We start from the raw sequence: 17,371 nt of genomic DNA, 5'->3' as shown, positions 1-17,371 counted from the left end.
AAGGGGTCCTATCTGCATTGATCGACGCTATTCGTCGAATTTCTCTTTCGTTCCTGCAAAAACTTTTAAAAACTACACAAATTTGGGTAGAATCCACCCGGATTGGCCAAAACCAAGATCAACTCCTATTGTAAATAACAAATCTTGATAGAATTTTGTTTTTGGGTCCTGGTTTGAAAAAAAAAATCATCAACACAATTGAAACACAATTATAACTCATTTTGTTAAAATTAAAGTTTATAACCAAATTTTAGCACATTTTGTTATACAGCCATTCCATAGCAAAACAATAGAGTGTTTCTCGGAATTTCGTAAAAATTGGTGGTTTTGTTCCTTATCGCATTTTTTTTTATTTTTTTGCCATTAGGGTGACCATTTCCATGTTAGGGTGGTCCAAAAATTTGCTCAATACTCCGAAATTTAAATAAGTATAGATAATGTGACCGTCGCTATAAATCAATGGAAACGCATGGTAAAGGGTGTCGCACATCAAATTGCATCACGTTGAAGCTACGTGAAAAATCACATAAGCTCTCACTTTTTCCTCTCCTCTCAGTTTTACATAAGTATAAATCTGGGATTATTTTTTTTTTTTCATTATCATACATACCTATACTGGTTTCTTAATTATAATAATAGAAAGGTGGCAAGTTATCCGGCAGTTCCTCTGCGAAGAAAACATGTTCTATCCTCAGATTTTATCAGATTTTATAAACATTTCGTATGTGGTGTCAATAAATAATGGAATGTTGGTGTTTTTGGGAATGGTGGTCCGAATAGATTTTATCTTATGAAGAAATCTTTTTATAAATAGTATCGAAAGTTATGATACTGGAATCAACCAGTGAACGCCATCAAAAAATTACGTAACTTCTACGTAATAATCCTGTGACGATTAGGCTTAATGAAATGAGTGCCCTTACATGACAATAACGTAGCTTTTACGTGAAAAGTACGATGGAAAAAATATACGTATGTTTTCACGTAGCATTGACGTGTCAATTATTTTGAGTGTAGGTGACCGATCCTTTTCAAACGTTCAGACAATAAAATATAACCTATTAGTAAGCTTTTGGCATATTTATTTCATTCAACTTCAATACCTCAACCGTACGCTTAACTCCACTCATTAGGTTCTGTACAACATCTGGCTGCAGCTTATTCTGTACAGAAACCCACTTTTTCTTCATGTCTTCCTCAGATATGACCTCCTTGGGATACTTACAGTGCCTGCTTCATAATAACCCAGTATTTTTTGATAGGCTTTAGTTGCGGTTAGCATCCCCAGGTAGCGATAATCACGGGCTACTTAGAGTTGGCTATAACCTATTTGCTCTGTCATCGTCATCACCGACACTAGCGACTTATAAACAATAGTGCATTAGTGACAACGATGATCCCCCGTTCTTGTTCGCATTACTGACGGCAAATATCACCGCCAGCAACCCCACCGGGCACCGCGTGGAGGTAAGAATCGGAGTTCAGGTGCACAGAGGTCGCAAATCGCCGGTCAGGGCAGAATCCAACAACCATTGAAAGGCGTTCTTATGCACCTGCTTTACCCGGCAGGTAGTGGTGGGTTCCATGTCCTTTGGTACGAAAGTGACCCTATTGGCTTCGGACACGAAGATAGATCCGGCCAGAAGATCGTAGGGCCCTCGTATTCCTTCAACAGAGAAAGCAAACACTTCTGTAGAGACTGCTTGAGGTAGATCTCGCCGTTTACAGTCCTGGTAGTCACGAACGGCCCACTCCGTTTGCCAGCAGATCGCTTGCCAAATCATGTATTTCTTGGCAAACTTTGAAAGTTTCCGCTTCCTTACTTTCTCCGGAACATCAAATTTGTGCTGTGCGGTGAAGAACAGTAGTCCCGGAATCTGCCGGAAGTCCGCCTTGACGTAAGTCTCATCATCCATGATGAGACAATGAGGCTTCGTCAGCATCTGGGTGTACTAGGTGGGGGTGAAAAGTAACCTCCTTGGGAATGACAATTTGCTTTTATATTTTGATGAGCCATCTTTTGAGGTTTGGTTAGAGTCAAATCGGGCGAATACGGTGGATGCGGAAGCAATTGGAGCCGTAAGTCATTGATTTTAGCCGTGGTTGCGATTCTCTTGTGCACCGGCGCATTGTCTTGAAAAAACTATTCTTTTTTCGCTTCATGTGAGGCCGTTTTGCAGCGATTTCGGCCTTCAATCGCTCCAATAATGCACACTAATACTCGCTGTTGATGGTTTTTTCTTTTTCGAGGTAGTCCACGAAGAGCATGCCATGACAATCCCAGAAAACCGACGCCATAACCTTTCTGACCCATCGAGCCTCCCTCGGTCGCTTCGGAGAACTCGTGCCGGCTTCAGTCCATTGCCGGGCACTCATTCGGTTCTCTGGGTGTTATAGTGGATAGTACAGTTTCCGGGCCCGTGACTTTCCCACCATATTTTGGCGTTCGTCTCGATTTGGAGCCTTCTGCACTTTGTACGTATGCAGTCCCTCCCGGTCCTTGGCTCTCTAAACGAAAGACTTGGACAGATTCAAGTCATATCCCTGACCGAAGCATTGGGATTTCGCTTAAATGCTTTCACGACACGCTTGTGATCCTGATCACCAGTGCACAGTGGTCCAGAGCGGAAAAATACATGGAAATTGGGTTTTCCGCAAAATCTACTGGTTTTAGCGTTTATTTTCATTGGATCAGTTATAAGGGTGATTCAGTTTTAGGGTGACATCAAAAATCTGACTCTTCAGGGACATTTTTGGGAACTTTTTTTTACTTCTTAAAAGTTGTATTAAATACAAAACCAAGCAACTTTGTCGAAAACGTCAAATTTTTATCTCATCATCTACGAATTCTACGAACTGAAACAACAAGAAGGTTAGGGTGATTCATGAAAAAACAGTTTTTTTACCATAAACTTTTTTGCTTTGTATTTAGAGAAAAGTGTTCTTCAAAACACTTTTTGAACTTTAAAAAACACACATTTTGATTACCTTATTATGACGTTTGGACCACTGAATCAGAAGATATAGTATATAGATATTTAGATATAGATTTTAAGGTAAAAAACAAGTATTTTTCAAACTAATTTAACTTTAAAACGCGTAAGCCAATTTCAAATCTATTGAAAGTAGTGGAAAAAAGACATTTGGTTCTTATTTTGTTTAAAAAAATGGCAGAGGTATCATTTTTAAAACTTGAGATATTTGTATTAGAAAATTGTCATTTTTAAAGAAAAAAGTCATAGAACATGTATAAAAGTGTCAATAAGCGGTCATTCACCGAAGTCAGTAGAGTTTTACCGGGTTTTTGAACAGCAGATCAAGTCGGTAAAGTTTTCCAATGACCGTTAAACGTGATACATCAATAAATTTGACAAATTTCTTTTTTTTATAGCTAAATGGGGTAAACTAAACAAAGTATGCACAAGTTCGGAATACATTTACTAATTATTGGATTTTTAAAAGATTTTCAAACATTTACCGAACAGTTCTGTAGGCCTGGATTAGTGTGCATAGCTAATGAACTATGTTTACCAATGCAATTAAATGAAAACTATTGTTGTTGATATTTTATGTAGCTGGTATTGTCAAATTTGGTGAAAACAAGCCTACCGAAGACTTACATCGGCAATGAAGCAATTTCTTTTACATTTTTGTATGAATTTATTCATAAACATAGGGGTGGCACTATTGCCGCGTGTAAGTTTTGAAGAGCTTTAGTTTTGACCAATTATAGGGAATAATTATATATTCTTTGTTATTGGTTATTAGTGATCCCTCAATGCAGGAATTGAAGAAAACAATTTTGAGAAATTCCAAAATCCTTCGCTAGCGAGAAATAGTTTAAGGCAAACTGGTGTTCTGCGGCAAACAAAGTGGAAGAAGTGTCTGTACAGAATCTGATGGCAGGAGTCAAACGAAAAGCCCGGCAGTTCGGTTTCGGTCAATCGGAAGCATAGCTGAATTATTTTTTAAATAAAAAATTTAATCAGTTTACACGCATTATTGTTTGACCAAATTTTGATCGTAACACCCTTTAAACTGTTTACTACTGAACGGATCGTGTCCATTCGAAAAACTTTGCTGATGATACGAAACGGATCATAACGTTAAGAGATAGAACAATATGTTTTACCGGTAGAAGCTATTGTCCCGGGTGCATCGTTCACTGGCTGCAGCTCGATCGATGATTGTCATGTTATTGTTTGAAATAATTAAAGTTTGATGATGTTTGGAGTTGACGTCCAGAGCAACGTTTGTTTTGAGTTCGAAAATGGAAGACCAAGACCAAACTAGGGTGAAATTGTTGATTTCATCAATGATCGTTGTATGCGAATGCTACTGAGATGGAAACAACATACCATGTGTCGGTGCAGAAAGCGCTATTCAATAAGTTCAAGTTGAAAGTACTTGCACAGTTATTATTTGCTAATTATGTACTTCAACTAACTGGGCAATCAAAGGCCTACAATTGTAATAATTGTTATATTTAATGCTTTTTAGGCGTTTTGAGGTTTATTTTGCGTGTTTAATGTTATTTTGGTGTATTTGAAATCCTCCAAGATCCTGAAAAGGACTCAAAAACGCCAAAAAAAGTCAGCGGTCTTTGGATAATTGCTGTAATTGTTATTCAATTTTGTTCATTTTATTGATAACCTTGATCGTTATTAAAAAAATTAAACATTAAATAATTGCTGAATCACAGCAACTAATTCCCTTTAATATGTTTGTATCCAACATTTCAGCTCAGAACGAGTTGTCAAAACATTTTTTTGTGAGCAAACAGCTTAGATAAGTTGTCAATTATTGCTATTATTTTACAATAGCTTTTAGCAGTTTTAAGGAGGAGTGACCGGTTATTGACACTTCTATTCATGTTCTATGGATTTTTTCCTTAAAAAATTACCATTTTCTAATTCAAATATCTCGAGTTGAAAAAATGATACCTCTGCCATTTTTTTTTAGCAAATATAGAACCAAATTTCTTCTTTGCATTACTTTCAATAGATTTGAAAGTTAAGTTATATTAGTTTGAAAAATACTTGTTTCTTACCTTAAAATGACTATATCTTTTAATTCAGTGGTCTAAACGTCATAATAAGGTGATCAATATGTGTGTTTTTTAAAGTTCTAAAAATGTTTTCAAGTACACTTTTCTCTAAATACAAAGCAAAAATGGTTTTGGTCAAAAAACTGTTTTTTCATGCATCACCCTAATCTTCCAGTTCGTAGAATGCGTAGATGATGAGATAAAAATTTGACATCTGGGACAAAGTTGCTTGGTTTTGCATTTTATACTACTTTTAAGAAGTAAAAAAAATTCCAAAAATTTCCCTGAAGAGTTAGATTTTTGAAGTCACCCTAATGACTGATCCAATGAAAAGATGCGCTTTTTCATTACCAACAACTCCAATCAACAATGCTAAAACCAGTAGATTTTGCGGAAAACCCAATTTCCATGTATTTTTCAGCTCTGGACCATTGTGCAGCGTTGGGAAAATATCAAAAAATCAAATCTCACCATTGCCCAAGATCAGGGCTGCTTCTACTCACTTGCTATAAAAAAAATGTTTTTCGGAATTATGCAAACATTAGATGTTTTAATGATATGTTGTACTTGTAAGTAACAAGAAGAGGGTGTAAAGTATGTGTTTGATTTATAAAACCTGTCAATTTCGCTTTCAGAGCGTCACAATCAGCGATCTTATGATTCGTGAGCGTTCACTCAGAGTGAGCGCTTACGAGTCGTATAATCGCTGATTGTGACGCATTAAAAGCAATATTGACAGATTTTATGTGTCAAACATATACTTCATGATCTCTTCTTGTAACTTACAAGTACTTATTAGCATTATACTATTTCATGATTTCATAATTCCGAAAAACATTTTTTTTATAGCAAGTGAGTGGAAGTAACCCTTCCCAAGATCACGCTTGATTTTCGTAGACAAAAGTCAACAACCAAACAACTGCGGTTGAGTTAGCAAGCTGTGATATCGCAGCTCGGAATATCAAGCTAACAAAACTCACCAGCTGCAAATCTCATCAAACTGTGGTGAGATTGCGTTTCATGAGTTTTGCTTTACACCCGAATGCAACTGAAACTTCTATAACGACTGGAAGCAGTCACTTCGTGTCTGCCATCGGTTAAAAGTAAAAAGAGGTAGCCAACTATACTTTCTCTTTCTAAGAAAACGATGTGCAACGGAATCATTTTTGTGTCTAGTCAACTCTCAGCTTGATTCTGAATAGTCTCGCAATATCAAAGGAGCTTGTAAAATCAATATCAACCGTGAGAGCGTATGAAAGCGGAAAAATGTTATTTGATTGATGATTTTGCCAACACTGCTCATATTCTTGAAAATGTAGTTAACTCATAGACTGAGCAAAACTTTGCGAGATTTTACAGGAATTTGTTTTTTTATATAAGCAACGTATGTTTATATGAAATTAGTACACGGAAAAAAGTTTTCATGTAGTTTCCATTGGGAATGCACATTACATTTTTCCATTAACAAAACCAATGATATCTATCTGAATTTCACATTACATTCATGTTATCACATGTCTATATGATAAATCACTTAAATTTTATTTGACATATTTATTTATTTAATTTGGTTTTCTTCATCGGACTTAACGTGTCTAAATGAAGCCTGATGGGGAAAAGCCTAGAAAAGGCGTAAAAACCCCATATCTTTTCGAAATACACGAATCACAATAATACAATACAATTACAACGAACATTAATCAAGTCTATAGCATAAAAACAGTTATCCTCCTATAGCATAGAGTTGTCCGTGAATCAAGTAGAAGTCCTCGTCATGCAGTTGAACCGGAAACAAAAAATAACCAGGTAGCACAATCCTTCACGTGTACATTAAATAGACAGCTACTCATCTTCTCAGGAGTCTGCGTTGAATACGGTGACGAAAGGTGTCCACTGCACAGTTAAAGTCGAAAAACTCGTAAAACTCGTTGAAACGCCCAGACATGAACCGTATTGGGTCATGCAAGCTGTAGTTCGCAGCACGAGGTCCAAGATGCAAGAAACTCCTCGACCGAAGAACTCGTTCGAGTGCGTAGATTTCGAATTCAGCCAAGATTCCTGGAGAGTCGATATCACCAATAAGTACTTTCGCTGCGAACACGGCCTGACTAATCGGTCGCCTATGTTCTAGTGTTTCAAGACCCAGGAGTTGACAACGATCTTCGTACGGCGGAAGGTTCACAGGGTCATTCCAAGGAAGGTGACGAAAGGCATACCGAACAAATTTCCTTTGAACAGATTCAATCCTCGCTATCCAAACTGCTTGATACGGGCACCATACTACCGAGCGGAATTCCAAGATTGATCGCACTAGAGAGCAGCTTTTAGATAGGCAGGATCGCGAAACTCGCCAGCGATCTTGAAAATGAACCCGAGTTGCCTGTTAGCTTTCGCAACGATCCCCGAGTAATGAAGCTTGAATGTTAAGGCGCAGTCCAGCGTGATTCCTAGGTCACGAACATTGTCCACACGTTGCAGAAGTTGGTGATTTATCGTATAGTTGAATGCCGCTGGTTTCAGCGATGAAATGAGATAATATTACATTTTTGTACATTCAACGTGAGATAGTTTCTTGAGCACCACTCTTCGAAAGTATCGATTAGGTGCTGATCACATAGATCTTCACATCATCCGCGTAGAACGATCGGCAACCAGTTGGGAGGATCAGTCTGGCCTCATTCACAAAAATCGAGAATAGCAATGGTCCCAAGTTGCTACCTTGAGGAACACCGGAACTGTTTGTAAAATAGTCCGATTGCTCTGATCCGATTATAACACAAAGTTCCCGATTGGTCAGATAGGACTTGAACTAAGGAGTTAAACCCGAGGATACACCGAGTTTTTCAAGTTTAGCTAGCAGTATGGAGTGCTCAACCCGGTCGAATGAAGTCTTAAGATCTGTATATACAACGTCCACCTGCGCTCCTGCTTCCATACTCCGAAGACATAAAGATATGAACGGAGCTAGATTTGTTGAAACTGATCTCTTGGGATATAAACCGTGTTGGTCAGGAGAAATGTAATTTCTGCAGCTAGAGAATAATGCGTCGTTGATGATGATTTCGAAAACTGTAGAGCAGGCACTGAGTGATGTGTTCCCTCGGTAATTTTCGACGTTTCCCTTGTCTCCTTTCTTGTAGATCGGGAACATGAATGACGATTTCCAACGCGTAGGGAACTCCCCCTGCTGTAATGAAATATTGAACAGCTTCGAAAGCGGTGTTGCAAGCTCTGAACAGCATCGCTTCAGGATGCTTGAGGAGATCCCGTCAGGGCCAGCAGCATTAGAAAATTTCAGCTTCTTGATGGTGGATTTGACGAGGTCTACTGTAACCGAGGTAATCGAAAAATTTAAAGCATCACTGGGAGTATCTCTCACCGCTTCAGCAACTTGGGACAACGAAGCCGTAGTGTCATTGAAAATGCTTTTGAAATGTACTGCCAGAAGATTACATTTCTCAAGGGAATTGCTGTCGATTCTATCAACCAGGTGAACTTCGACTGGTAGCCCCTCCTCGTTTCGTTTGGTATTCACGAATGACCAGAACTGCTTTGCATTAAGCCGTAGCTCTTGTAAAGAAGGCGGTTATATGTGCGATATTCGTTGCTCGCTGTTGAAAATATTCGTTTGGTGATTGGGTTACGAGTACGACAGTATTTACAGAGGGCCTTCGATCTCAGACGCTTCAAATTCCGTAGTCGAGCATTGGACCATGCGGGTTTGGGAGAGGGTCTCCTCAATGGGACAGAATCAGTTATTGCCCGGCCAACGACCTCAGCGAAGTAGTTGACGGCTTCATAAATAGATGAACACGTGTCAAGGAACTGCCAATCTGCCTGGGCAAGCGAGTGGCTCAGCGCGATGAAATCTGCTCTACGAAAGTCGAGCTCATGTACATCAACAGGGGGTTATCGTATCGAACAGGAACAGATGGGTTGATGGAAACTTCCAACGCAGGATGATTGGTGTCGATGCCAATCAAAGGCTCTGGGGCTTCTATGATAGAACATTCCAGTCGTGCAGCTTCGTTCGCCAGAACGAGATCAAGCAGCCGAGAGTTGCTATTCAGTATCGAGTTGGTTAGCGTTAAGCCAGGCAGGTTGAAACCATCAAGGAGAGCACAGCCGGATGCGGGCATGTTCGAGCGAAAAACATCAATGCTAGGAAGATCGTTTGCAGGAACGTTCCATGAGAGCCCAGACTGATTGTAGTCACCAAAGTTCATGTGATTTTGTGGTGTAATTCACAATTATGATATTACATGAAAGTTATGTGAAATTCTAATGAATATTTTCCATTAGATATGTGGTTTATTCTTTGAGTGTATACTTCTAGAATGAGTAGATTTTTCGTCGATTTTTGTCATATTCGAAAAGATTTATGAGGCTCGGAAAATTTTACTCAGTCTAAAAGTAAACTGCGTTTCCTAGAGTTTGAGTAATTTAAACTTAAATTTGAGTCGATCTTATATGTCATGTAGTGTTGAAATCCGTGTGTTACTTAGTACTGGTCCTTTTGCACGCCAGCAGCGGGGGAACGAGCACATCTTAGTGAGAGAGTCAACCACCTAAATATGGAGAAATCGACGTTCAAAAGATTAATTTATAAGCTTATTAATACGATTCTAAACACTTCGTGCTCAAAAGTGTTGATGAATCAGGATCAGGGTCAGTGCTGAGATTTGTCATAGTCATTGACAGACTTTCGCACGATATTGACAAAATTGTTCATCACATAGTCACTGACGGACTTGATTCTCAAAAAAAAAAACCTTCGGCAAAATATTATTCATTCAATGACAAAGATTCACCTGGTAACAAAACTTTAAATTTCGTGCATTCTGTCTCACATTATTGTTATCCAAGTAGTTCAGCACGTAGATGCTTGTTTACTTTAACGGTTCAATGTAATTGTGTTGCTCACGACATCTAATTTCGTTACAAATTTAGATAATAAAAAAATCTACAAATGTTCGTCACTGACAGCATCGTCATTGACAATTGACATGGTTTGCCTTGACTGTGAGTGTTAGCTCAAATGAGTCGAGATTTTGCAGCACTGATCAGTAGACTGATGCAAAATTTGACTTTTTCGCTCCACAGTGCTTAAATGGTTTCAAATCGGGTCCTGATTAGCCTCCCAAAGTTACAACTCATTTAGTTAGAAACAGACTTCGCACAAGCCATTTGAAGTTTATATGTAAATTAAATCTCAACTTTTTGTTCATTGCCTTCTAGTCTTTTTCTATATTAAGCTGCGAAACAGTTCGATAGCTATTCTTATAGAAAATTTTTCTCAGCTACAACTTTGCTGAAGATCGTTTCTATGTAAAACGAGACAGGAAAAAGTTATTAAATATTTAAGAGATTGGTAAACTTATGACATGATCAAGCAGCTGCTCTGTAGGCAACACTGTATTTTGCAGTGTGACATAGTAGCCATGACTTGTGTGTCCTATTCAACGCCCCAGAAACACCAATGTTGCCTGCTGAGCAGTTGATTGAGCATGATCATAAGACATCAGCGCATTGAACCATTGATAACTTTCGATCCTTGCATTTAATCAAAAAGTGGTCTTGAGCAAAGTTGTAGCTTGGAAAATTTCCTACAAGTACAGTTGAAAGGTTTAGAAGCACACCGATATGGTGAATTATTATATAGACATGAACAAAAATCTTGGTTTTACCATAGTAATTCCCATACAAACTTCAAATGGTTTGTGCCATCTCAGTTTCTCACCTAATGGGTTCAAATTTTGAGAGGTTAGTCAGGATCCGATTTGGAATCGTTTAAGTATTGTGAAGCGAAAATTTCAAATTTTACATCACTCTACTGATCAGGCATGCTGAGCCGATTCAGATAGGAAGGAATATCGAAATAAAGATCATCGAGAAATGGAGAGTACTAGACAACGAAGTCAAGTATGCTGAATTGGCGCTTAACGCTAACACTGTTGCTACGATTTTATAAATACAGTTTTAAAATAAGACATATCAAGCAACATATTCATTACATTTTTAAAATAAAGACTGAACTCGGAAAAAAGAGACACACAAAAATTATAACCAAAAATTCATTTTAAATCGGATACTTCTCAAATTTTCAGTGATTAAATAACTATATATTAGCTATGTTTCGGCATAATTTATTTATTGAATTTCCTCCCCCAAGCTGAATGCTCGTACATTTCTCTTAACACTGCTCATGAGATCTTGGACGAGGCTTTGCCCATCTTCCTTACACAATTTCTCTCAGTTTTTCTTCAAAGCTTCATCGGTTTTGAATGTTTTTCCGCTTTACTTCAACTTCTTCTTCATTATCGCCCAAAACTTTTCGATCGCACGAAGTTCTGGTGTATTTGGCGGGTTCGCCTCCTTCGGGACCACATTAACGCCCTTCGCTTCGTACCAATCCATTACAGGCTTGGCGTAATGACACGAAGCGAGATCCGGCCAGAACAGCGTGGGACCACGGTGAGAGCGGAGGAAGGGCAGCAAGCGCTTCTGCAAGCATTCCTCTCGATAAATCTGCCCGTTTATGGTGCCGGTTGTAACGAACGGCTTGCTGTACCGTCCGCACTCGCAGATCACCTGCCACAACAGGTACTTCTTCGCGAATTTGTCCATCTTTCTCTTCCGGAACTTTTCCGGAACCTCCATGCGGGACGTACCGACAAAAAACTCGAGGCCGGGGATTTGTGTGGTGTCCGCCTTGACCATGGTGTCCATGACGAGACAGCCTGGCTTGACCAGCCACTCACGGTACAGCTTCCACGCACGCAATTTGGTCACCGTGTTTTGCTAGTCAGTCCGGTTTGGCGCCTTCCTGACCTTAAAAACACGTAGCCCAGCACGCTTCATGGTCTGCTGGACGAACCACTTCGACGAATTGACCTTTTTGGAAACGTCTCGGGTGGAAAGGTTCAGGTTATTCTTAAAGTACTGCCTTATCTTCCGTGCCATCTCTGGGTATTCCGTTTTCGGTTTTCAGCCGCTTTCAGCGCGCCGCTCGATGGTCTTCGTCTCCTGGAATGGTGGATTCCAAGCCTTTTGCCGATCCATCTGTGCGACGAACCAGGATTATCGATCACCGCGCCCAAGATTTGCTGGCGTAGCTCTTCTTGTTTCGAATGCATCTTGAAAACTACTACACATATACATAACACTCTAAACTAGTATTACCCAAAATTTCACCCACGCGATAAAAAGTTACACCCAAAACAAAGTGTCACTTTTTTTCCGAGTCCAGGCTTTAATTACACACCAGGGGGAAGAAACTTGGCTAAAATTAGCACAATTTGCTGATACCAACCTTTTTGCCATTCTCGTACACCAAGATGTACCGAAAGGCTTGATATCACTTGAAAATCACAATTTCATTCCCGGACCCGGAGAAACGAATGGCATATAGTAATAGACTCATCTCACCGGGATCGTAAAATGTTTCTGTATGTGTGTATATATGTATGTATGTAAGTTCGTACGAGTGTAACTCACTCAATTTTTGCAGAGATGGCTTGACCAATTTGAGTGGAACAAGTTCCTGAAGATGTGTTTCAGATCCCCATAGATCGGTATTGATGTTTTTCCCGATCGGAATTATGGTTCCAAAGATATGAACAAAAATGTGCGTTCCAGATTCCACAGAGGAATTCGTAAAAGATTGATGTATCAAATCAAAAACTCATCGTGCGACACCTAAATAACATTATAATTTTACTATAAGATCAATGGTGGACCTATTCAGACCCAATGATCACAATGGCCTCTTTCATATGGGTCCCCCGGGAAGTGAACAGATTCTGACATGCGCCAAAATGCATCGTGCCATACTCAACATAATGATTAGTGAAAGTATTTTTATTGATTTTCCTTAACTTATAGTTTCCTGATCCTTTGAAAAAGTTCGTTATGGGGTTTTAAGACTCTTATACAAGTACAAAACGGCGAACATGGCTGCTTCGTTCAGCACTAAAACTGCAGGAAAATAATAAACAACTTTACACGGCGATGCGCCCACTAGTGTGCGTACGTTAAACGTCACTAATCTCTTTAACAGTGACAGCTCGTTCGTTTGGTGGATTTTGAAACGAGCGTATTTCTAATGCATGTTGCAAAATGCATCGCACGTGTAATTTGATTAAAGATGGAAAACAGTGTAACCAAATTTTAAATTTTTTACTTGATTATAAAAGTCTGTGAATATCTGTGAAAAAACTTAAAAGTCTGTATATGTCTGTAACGAAAAAAATGGCTGTGAAAAAAATAAAAGTCTGTAAATTCACAAACATGTCTGTAAATCTGGCATCTCTGCTCGGGACACATCTGGATAGAGCCAATATGATTCTGGAAAATTGACCTGTCTGCCATGGTCTCGTTTTCAGATTTGAATGTGCTTGTTTGTGTCACCTGATGGATTGTGGTTCAAATCAGAAACTGGTATTTTCCTCCGGGGGCACCCGGAACATGTTTGATGTGACAAATGTGGTCCAAGGTACTACATCTGACCGCCCAACAACTAGTACGGGAAATGGATGTAATGTCGGCCTAAATGCCCCTAATTTTGGCCCAGCAACGATTAAATTTTCAATAGCGGCCAAATATATCCATTAGTACCGTCCCAATGACGCGTTCATCTAGATAAAATCATCGCAAATTTTTAGCGATGGGCCCAATCTTTGTTCCATAGACCAACATTAGAGCCATTTCCCCTATCTAGCCGATTTCCAGCTAGAAATGCTAAAACTATATGAGAATTTATCTCATGAGTGCTTGATCATTGGAAAATGACTCGAATGCTCATATTAATGTTAGAGGAACTTTTTTCCCATTCTGAATCTCACGGCCGTCAATATTTACCAGTTCTGCTCAAGGCTCTTTGAGAATCAGTAATTGAATTTAAATGTTTTCCACACTGAAAGGGAATCTCAAAATTATTTTAATCTTGGCTTCTTTTCAAAAAGCTCTCTTCATTCGCAGCCGTTGAATCTCACTCAAAATCGAATTCCGTTAAATCAAATTCTAAAAAATCTCCTACAGTGAGTAAATTTTTCCAGGATTTGCCTCATATTCGAGCAAATTTATACTTCAATATGAGTGACATTTACTCATATTCGAGGGAAATTTTACTAAATCTATGAGTGACCATGGTTTAAGCGAATGTTAGCAAATGGAACTCAAACTTGAATGAGATTCAACCCGTCCGTGTTTGACTCGTCAATTTTCGAAAGGAAACATACAATAGAAGTAGAACCCATGCTCGCCCAGAGGTGAACTCATTTTTCTCCGGAAACCATCAGGTCCATTAGGTACCAGAACACAGCAACGCTTTCGATGCTTACGTGACCGTAATCCCATCGAGACATGCATAAATTAGTTTCGGCGTAGGCTCAATTGATGCCTATTTCTTAACATGGTGCGCCCTAGGGTGGTCCTTTCATTATAAGATGTATTTAGCAGTTTGTGTAAAATTGTGTCCTTTCTTCTAAACTTGAAATCACCACCCCTTTTGCAGTTTTGACAATTAGTAATTTGTCAAATGTGAAAATATGACGATGATTATCCGTTTGTTTTTTTTTTAATCAAGCAAAATTAATCATAAACATGGAAAATCGCATTCCATCATGCTCGACGTATGAAGATCTATGCAGGAAAACTAAAAAAACAACAACAACACGCAACCTGCCATCTGCACAGGGAAAAATGTGTCCAATCGTTGGGCCACGCCTGATGCGCTTCCCCCATGGGAGAGGAGGTGGAACCGATATAAACGAAACTGTATTACTGTGAATTTGTCAGCAGAGAAGCAAAAAATAAAATAATAAAAACCATCACCCATCACACGATGACAGTCGGAGGTGACGTCTTGTTTGTTGCTCGCCTGTTGCTCGTTGGTGGTGGATAAATATGATACTACCACGCCGACACGTGTCTGCTGCGGGTGTGGCGGCGCTCCAAGGAGGGTGATGCGGGCGTGTGGTATGCTCATTCCTGAACAACTTCGGTAGGAAGCCACCTTCAAGAACAAATTATTATCACACTCCTTCTGCAGCTGCTGCTGCTGCGGGCATTGGAGTCCTTGGAAAGTTTTCCACAAATTGACAGTTTGATGAACACAAACACACAAATATAAGATGAACCAACCATTCGCATCCGGAGTCAAAGGGTAAACCGCTCCGGGATCCATCAACTTTCCGGACAGTTTTCCTCTGCGTGTATGTGTGTGTGTTTGTGTGTTTGGGATCGTTCGATTATCCATCAAGGAAGGAATTTCAATAATCGTCCACTATCCGATAGTGGATTGTCATTCTTCCGGTAGCTGAACGGCCCTGGACTGTTTCAGCTCAGGAACATCGAACGATTGGGATATGTCTGGTGTAGCCTTGGCATAGCTCAAGCATGCGCATATGCAAGCACCGACCGAAGAGGACGGTAGGGGGGGGGGGCATATCTGCACTGTCGTCCTTTCTGCCCGGCTGAAATGTCATCCGTTGCGTTGGTCGCTGAAGACGGTTGAGATACCTGTTGAATTGATTAAATCTATGCTGAATTTACAACTAGAAACTGAACTGTTTGTTTCTAATCAAAGTATCCCCTACTAATGTACCACTAATGCCACAAAACCCTCCCAACCACAACTATTTTCTGGCACTTAATTTGTCACAAACTCACTGAATTATACATTTACAGAACAGCACATCAAACGCACGTATGACAACCCCCCTCCATACTCACCCCATCAAAACCCGACCACCCACCAATTCCACTAATTAAATGGCCATTCCAACTGTACGAGTTTCGAATTCCAGCACTTTGTCCTAGCACCCACACCCACACATATCTAATGCAAGCATTGAAATGTCACCAGCCATGTTTGCGCTAATGAACTGCCAAACGGTACACCGCAGCAGTGTGGCCACATTTTTTTCAAGTATCAATCTGTATTTTCATAGCAGATTTTTTTTAAATCTGTATCTGGTTGACAACAATCTGTGAAAAAAATCTGAATAATTCCTTCAAAGTTTAGTATCTTGAACTCCAAAGGATTTCATGTGTTTTAAACGAAGAACTTTTACTGGAAGTTTAGTCGAATGCATACGTTAGTCTTTGTTTTCTAATATGATGCTAACGTCAACGTCACTGTACTACCAAAATGTTCGTGGCCTCATGACCAAAATTCATTAAGCTTTTCTTGCAACCGCCGAATTGGATTACGACGTGTACGTGTTCACAGAGACTTGGCTGGACGATCGTATCCAATCTTGCCAGCTATTCAACAACGAATACTGCGTCTATTGCGTTGACCATTGCGCCTCCAAGCAACAGTGAGCAGCTGTGGGTGAAAGTTGCTGTCGATCCACTGCCTTTGTTTGTTGGTGCACTGTACATGCCGCCAGATAAAAGTCAGGACCAGAATTTTGTGCAGCTTTATGTAGATGCCATGTTTGACGCAATCAAACACCATATCGATATGGGTGAACTCGTTTTGTCCGGGGATTTCAATCAACCTCGTCTGTTCTGGAAAAGTTCGAGCAGTGGATGCGCCTTCACCGATCCGATATTGTCACAGACTTCAAATTCTTCTTGATAGTATGGAATTTATTGGATTGAGGCAGCGTAATTCAATTCGAAACTGTTTGGACCGAGTATTTTCAAACGATTCAATTATGGCTAACGGTGCCGTACAGCTGAAGAAGCTATGCCAATCGAGCACTATCATCCAAATGTGCCTCCTGTATCATTCCATGAAGATGTTGACCTTTCTGAGCGTGACTTTCGTCGAGGGGATTATGATAACTTGAATGAACTGCTGTCACTAGTTGATTAGTCTGAAGTATACCAAAGCCATGGCGTCGATAGCACTGTCAGCTCCTTCAATAGTATTCTGCACAATTGCATCCTTCAAACTGTACCGCTAAAAAGGCCCCCAAGGAATTCTGCTTGATCCAATGCGCATCTTCACACCCTACGGTGACGGCGTGCCAAGTTACTGCAGCGATATTGTCGTCAGCGATGTTGGTATCTAAAGCACCAGTTTGACGAAGCTAGTCGAATCTACCGTCGATTCAATAGTTTTGGATCTTTCGATGTAGGACTACGTCTGTGATTTCTATATGGGGGTACACTTTGTGAAAACTGACAATGGAACATGTGACAAAATTATGAAAGATTTTGAACATTAATAACTCAGTTACCCCTGGACCAATTTCAATAATTTTATCACCAATTGATCAGAAATATGTCTACGCATCAATAGCAATGCTTCCGAGTAAATATTTTCAACAAGAAACTATTGAAAAAGTGGCAATGTGGTAATGTGGTCAC

The 17,371-nt window shown here is 39.7% G+C and overlaps 1 protein-coding gene across 1 annotated transcript in view; it reads left to right on the top strand.

The window, feature by feature from the left end:
- The window catches only part of jeb (jelly belly), a 184,661-nt gene that overhangs the window by 2,380 nt on the left and 164,910 nt on the right, over positions 1 to 17,371 (top strand). The window lies entirely within an intron of this gene.

The sequence above is a fragment of the Ochlerotatus camptorhynchus genome, unplaced genomic scaffold (assembly GCF_037179485.1).
Source record: "Ochlerotatus camptorhynchus isolate MF236.1 unplaced genomic scaffold, CSIRO-AGI_Acam_v1.1 ptg000022l, whole genome shotgun sequence".
Classification (NCBI taxonomy): domain Eukaryota; kingdom Metazoa; phylum Arthropoda; class Insecta; order Diptera; family Culicidae; genus Ochlerotatus; species Ochlerotatus camptorhynchus.
This window is presented reverse-complemented; position numbering and strand designations above follow the sequence as displayed.